The 6556-nt window shown below is 38.9% G+C and overlaps 1 long non-coding RNA gene across 1 annotated transcript; it reads left to right on the forward strand.

Annotated features, from left to right (window-relative positions):
- The first annotated feature begins 5228 nt into the window (after positions 1-5228).
- Positions 5229-6333, forward strand: LOC125011452. Its single transcript, XR_007113185.1, has 2 exons — positions 5229-5346; positions 5739-6333. It is a non-coding gene; the product is annotated as an uncharacterized LOC125011452 (long non-coding RNA).
- The last annotated feature ends 223 nt before the right edge of the window (positions 6334-6556 follow it).

The following is a 6556-nucleotide window of genomic DNA, read 5'->3' on the forward strand; positions in this document are numbered from 1 at the left end:
AAGAGAAGTCACCAAAGGTCTGAAGAACTGCCAACACTTTCCTCTGATAAGCTGAAAATCTGGTGCCAGCACTTTCAACTACAACCCCAATCTTATGTGGCCACTGACCATTTATGATTTATGTCTCTTCTTAAATGAGGCTAGCGTAGCTACTTAGCATGTAGAATAGTTAAAAATTAACACACTGGTCCAAGATGAACAAGCTGAATACTCATCCATTGAGAGTTTGTATTTGGTTATAAAGCCAAAGAAGACTTGGTCAAGTAATATAATTTAATATGAAAATACAGTAACAGCTAGGGCAATCAAAATAAGAAACTACTGACCCTGAATACTATTGTTTATTAACAGACTACATAACTAGTTAAGTCATATGAAATAACCAATGGTTACAACCAAATTATCTGTCATATTTTCTAATTTTAATGTTGCTAATTTTGTCTTTTTGTACTTTGTCATATTGGGAACATGTGCATAACTAAATTCACCACAGGAAAATAAAGATAAGATTAAATTTTGAATGTTGATATAAAACCTCAAAATCACGATATGCTCATATATGGTCAAATTATTGTTACTTACTTTTCTCTGAATCCTGAAGACCTATTCTTGACCACTGAGTTAAATGCCCTTGGTCCCTCTTTTCTTCATCACATTTTCTTTTTCAGTTGCAGTAACACCACCATCTAGTGGAAAGAATCGGTTACAGCCACATAAATGAATCAGAGAGACAGCTTGGAGTAATGTTCAGAATGAGTTGTCTTTTATGCTCTGATACTGCACTGACATTCACATCTGGATAACATATACATGGTATAAAGTGAACATCGATTCTTATGTGTTTAAAAATCAAAATCTTCCTTTACTCCATTTGATCACAAGGCAAGAAACATAGACCAAATGTCAAAACCATGGCCAGACTATTACTGGTCTTGTACAGTATGCCAGTACCTACACATCTGTACTGAAATCCACAATCCATACTTGTTCTTGATAATTAGTGGACATCATAACCCAGTTAGAATTAGAAAAGAAAAATGAAACATCTAAGCTTCAACTCGACAGGGACATCTGCTGGATGAGTCTGTCATACACATTTTTTTAAAATTATTATTTATTTATTTATTTTGCAAAGAATGTATTATTTCTGTTTCAGAAGTAATAATGTGTGTATTTAGTATTAATTCATCCTTCTTGCCCTTTACTCCGCTGTTTATTAAAATGTTAAGATGATGTCCTGCAGGGGTGATGATTGGCTCATGTGTCAGACCTTTAAAAAAATTAGAATTAAAACCCTTGTCCTTGGGATAATGAGAACGTTGTATAACTGGTTAGTACATCGCCTTCATTTGGAGGCTGAGAATGAGAAAATAATCTGAGCCATGTATGTATTTAGTGTAACTTTATTGCAACTAGCTCGAGTTAAGCTGACTCACAGGTTGTGTTTTTGAACGCTCATTGGCTCTAAATACTTTTTGTCAGTCATCATTAAGTTTACTTTAAGTTGCTCATCCTACTTCTATGGAATAGAATAACCCGGCTCAAAGGAAGGACAAAATGTGACCACATGTGAATCTTTTAAATAAAGTCAAATTATTGTATTGAATTAAATTAAATTAAATGTGCACTCAGTGAATCAGAAACTTTTGCAGTGTGTCGGAATGCTAGAATAAGACAACCAAAATAAGACAACTCACCAGATGTCAGCCTTCGCTCCAAACGAGGAAGTAGGTCTTAATGCCTGGACACTGTCACAGTGTATATTAAACTCACGAGATGTGCAATTTTTTTCAATGTGTAACCCTGATCTTACCAAAATTTTTATTTTTTTGGTGATCATTGTGGCTAGAATTGCTGCAGGAGCCCTTTTCTTGAGTCAAATTTGTGAAATCCAGTATCTTTTACTCTCACATGTCATTTATATCCTACTTTTTGTCCACGCATCACTTAATCAACCTAAGACCTGCTCAAAACTACCAAAATTTCAAGAGTTTTTAGGATTTTGTTAATTTTTTGACAAAAAAAAAAAAAACAAACAAACAAACACAAAAACTGAATTATTTTCCATAAAATAAACAATAGGTGGATGGGACTTTTGTGGTAATTAGAGTTGTGGATATGTGATTATTGTTTGAATGTGTCTCCGTGATCTGATCACAACAAAACCAGTGGAAACTTGTCTGATCACACTTTTAAATGCATCTTGATATTCTCTCACCATTTCAGCCTGTGTATGCAAATAAACAGACACGTCATTTGGGCTCAGACGAATATTGTAACAGCTGCTTCTTCTACAGCTGCTGTGTGTACAATCAGTCACAACATATTGTGTAGGTCTCCCTTGTGCCTCTAAAACAATTGGGACTCATCAGAGAATGGACCCTGCGTTTACATGCAGAGCTTAATCGAGCTATGCTCAAAATTCGACTTTCTGACTACAGTCCTTGTCCCAGTTTACATGCAGCGCAAGAAAATTGAATAACTGTTCTCCTCCTCAACACTAGGTGGCGACACATGTCATTCCAGCGGGATAATGCCACGTTAATACGGCCCGATTTCCGGGTTGACCTATTACGTGATATAATAAACAAGAGTCGTTCATGCGGCAGACCGGCATTTCAAACAACAACCAGGCGGATAATTGTAAATTTTTTAATCTTGTACGTGATGTTCGCGCTACTTCTGGTCCAGGTAAGATCCGCGCTATCCTTCAGACGGCTCCGTTTCTCGTCTTCTTCTGCGATCGACTTTCTTGGACGTTTTTGTTCCGGGGTCACACGCCAGTGCAGTGGTTGTGGGGCATGCGCATTATCCGATTGAAAACTCCCGATTCAATCGCATTATCTGGGTGTCTCAATCGGATCATGAGAACTCCGATTTTAATTGGAGTAACGTGCTTACATGCACTTAAATTATCCTGCTATGGTCCGATAAAGACAATAATTTTGCCTTACGTGCACGTTTTTTTTCACGTGCAATACAAACGCACTGACTATATTGTGATTGTTGTGAAAGAAGAGAGGCAGCATATGAGTAAAATGACAGCTCCTCAAAAAACAGAACAAAGCGTCACCAAGGACCTGAGTCCTCTCTGTGCATATGCATGTTCTTTCTTTCTGTACACGTGAGCAAACATAAATGTAGGTGTGGATGTGAATTATTAAGCGGTCAAAGGTTGAAGTCCCCCTCGATTCCACCCTACCTCTAGTCTGTATGTTGTGTCCCTGGGCAAGACACTTAACCCACCTTGCCCCCAGGTTTATGCTTGTGAGTGAGTGATGTTGGTGGTGGTCAGAGAGGCTGTAGGCCCAAATTGACAGCCACGTTTCTGTCGGCCTGCCCCAGGGCAGCTGTGAGTTTGTTTGTTTTTTACAACACCAGGGTGTGACTGTGCAAATGAATAATGCATTCAATTGTAAAGCACTTTGACCATCTAAAAATGGAAGCAATGTATATAACCAATGCATTATTATTATTATTATGACCTGTTAAAGAGATGGAAGGACGAACTTTTTCATTTGGGATTTTTATTTTATTTTATTTTTTTACAATCCAAGTAATAAACTAAAGAAAAAGTCAAAACCCTCTGGCTTCAACGACATAACAAAACACATTTTTACTGGATGTCCTACAGAAAAAAGTAATGCATGCTATGATCACCGTCAGCTGGTACCTGTGTGCAGACACAGGGAGATGACGCGTGCATATTGCATTATGAAGCTCATACACTCATTGCATATTATCATAACAATATAAAACAGCTAAGCAGATTACAGCTCTTGTAGCAAAGATAGAAGTTCTTGAAGAGTAGACATAGTTAATGCGAGTCTTCCTTTCTTCAGTCCTCTGGTCTTCTTCCCTTTGATTCTGAAAATGAAAAGAGACAAACATGTAGCTGAGGGTAATGAATCAATCACAGAGTGCGCCGATTCTACACTTTGCGACGGATGCATCAAGAGCATTTACGTTATTTCACTGCACTTCAAGCCAAAGCAGGCTGTAGAGATGGTCTCTGTGAGCAGAGAGAGAGAGAGAGAGAAAGGAGTCAGGAGGAATCCAACGCATTCGCTCAACTTCCAACAGCAACGTCGCACACCAACAATAATTTGTTGAAAATCAAGATTCAAAATACCTGTATGTCAAAGTCATCAACTGGCTTAGGCTGTGACAGAGCAAACAGAAATAATTATTCGTTACCAACATCTTCTGCGATGAAAATCTCAAAGCGCTTTTGATGATGTACAAATTGGAAGGGAGGAAACATGCTTGTCTTACAGGTTTTATCAGGCCGACGATTGAACATGCACCTCGTAGTCGTCCGCAGAGTTGCCGTCTAGCTCTTTGTCTGGTCTTGTCTCGCTCATCCATTTTTATTCCCTCCACCTTCAGCAAAGTCAGGGGAAATATGTATTATACATGCATTAGTTGCTATGATGCCAAAGCAGACATTTAAATGTTTTTATTATTATTATCATTATTATTCTACATAATACTCAATGCTTGTACGCCTCAAAACAATGCGTTTTAATCTTAATGCAAGCTTAAAAAAAAATCTGAGAAAGGAATTTGAAACATCTGAGCACATTGTAAAACCACTTGAAAGATTAATACCAAACGCTGCCTTCCAGACTTCTTGGCTTTGGCTTTTATTTTTTCTGATATCACTTTCTTTCTGTATTTTTTTTTCTTTTTCAATGTTATATTTGATAGACCTGACCAGAAATCAGAATTTGGAGCTGGTGTTTGGATCTTCTTACCGGGTCCAGTGTCTGCTGTTGATGATCCACGGCCCCCAGAGCGGCTGCATCTACACAGGAGAAGGCTGTGACGAGCAGGAAAACCTGCAAGAGGAGCAGCAGCACAGTTCTGTCCATGATGACCTGAAGAGTTTGGTGCAGCTCGGAGACACACCAGCGTTTATAGGCTCCCTCCTGTCCAATCACCTCCCTGTGGAAGCCGGAGAGGGGGTTAAGAGGAAGGATGGGGATTGAATAATAACACATTGACGCAAATATATGCACAGTTTCATCACAGCTTCTACCCGTAAATCTTCTTTCCTCTGACGCAATCCCTCGTAGCATCTCTGCTCGTATCAGTAAACATGATGCGCGCCAGACAGCAGCGTGTTTCGTGCTCAAACCTGAATATGAATAAAAAACAGATGTTGAGTAACAGCAGAATCAGACTAAAATATCTTTTAGTTTTTGTCTTCTGTCCCTGCCCTCTTTCCCAGTCTTTTTTCAGTCTTTCCGTCCAGCTGGCTTCAAGCATATTCTGCCCTTCTCCAGGTTTCTTTTTGTCCTTTTCGCCATCTCCAAAATGTTTGCTCTGGAAACTTCAGTCTCTGTTAGTATTGATTCAGCATTTATACAAATTCATTGAAATTAATCTTTAACCATGGATTGTGCGTTTTTAAAAGCTTAATGTGACAATAATATTACTCACAGAATAGGCCACAGAAGAACAAAAGCTCAAAGTGGAAACACTCGAGCGAAGAACCTCAGACTTGCATAAATTCCTCCCGTTTGCAAAATGGTTGCAAAACTGATGTGGTTTAAATCAAGCATGCCACTCTACAAAGTTCATCATTAATTCATTCATCATTAAACTCCCTGTCCTGTAATGGCTTTAAGAAAATGTGTTCTGCCAAACAGTTTCAGATTTTCCTCCTTTCTGCCAAATGTTATTTACTAGCCAAGATCCTTTCATTACAGACTTTTTTGTTGTTGTTGTTGCAGATAATCGTTAATTCTTCTCACCATGGGGCCGACATGAGCTCTGACCTGACGACGAGGTCGTCTGTGATCGGGTTCCATTGGATCCACATTTGCTGAATCAGCGAAAGGAATTTCGAAGGCTGTGACGAGCAGGAAGACCTGCAGAGTCAGCAGGAGCAGCAGCACAGTTCTGTCCATGATGACCTGAAGAGCCTGAATCCATCTGTGGTGAGACGCTCAGGTATCTTTATAGTCACGGTTCACTGAGCACTTCCGCGCAGAGAAAAGCCATTAAGAGGGCGTGAGCTGCATTAAAATGACCCCTCCACACACATGTGCTGATCTCAAAATGACTTTCAGTTTAATCTCAACTAGGAAACCTCCATTGAACTCCATACTCAAACATCTCTGCGGCATAGACCACATGATGAAGTGTCCTTGAACTGGACACTGGACACCAAGCTGCTCCCAGTGCTTGGCAATACTGTGTGAACATGTGTGCATTTGTGTAAACGAGCATGTGACTGTAAAGCGCTTACTGAATAAATACAAGATCAAACTGTTATGCGTGTCCCATTCAAGAAAAAAATAAATAAAAATTATATATTTGTTATGATATTGTGTTTGTGTACCAGTGTTCTGTTTTGTATCCTTAATTGTTTTGTTACGTCTGTTTTGGTCTTTTCCTCCTGGATTTAACCTGCTTAACTCTGCAGTGTACTTTTTTGATTGCATATTTTTTGTCAGTCCTTCATTACACTTTTTACCTCTTGAGGTTTGTTCATTCCATCATTCTCCGGACTGTATCTTCGTTTTGTGTTATTATTGTATAATATTAT

Source organism: Mugil cephalus, chromosome 7 (assembly GCF_022458985.1).
Source record: "Mugil cephalus isolate CIBA_MC_2020 chromosome 7, CIBA_Mcephalus_1.1, whole genome shotgun sequence".
Classification (NCBI taxonomy): domain Eukaryota; kingdom Metazoa; phylum Chordata; class Actinopteri; order Mugiliformes; family Mugilidae; genus Mugil; species Mugil cephalus.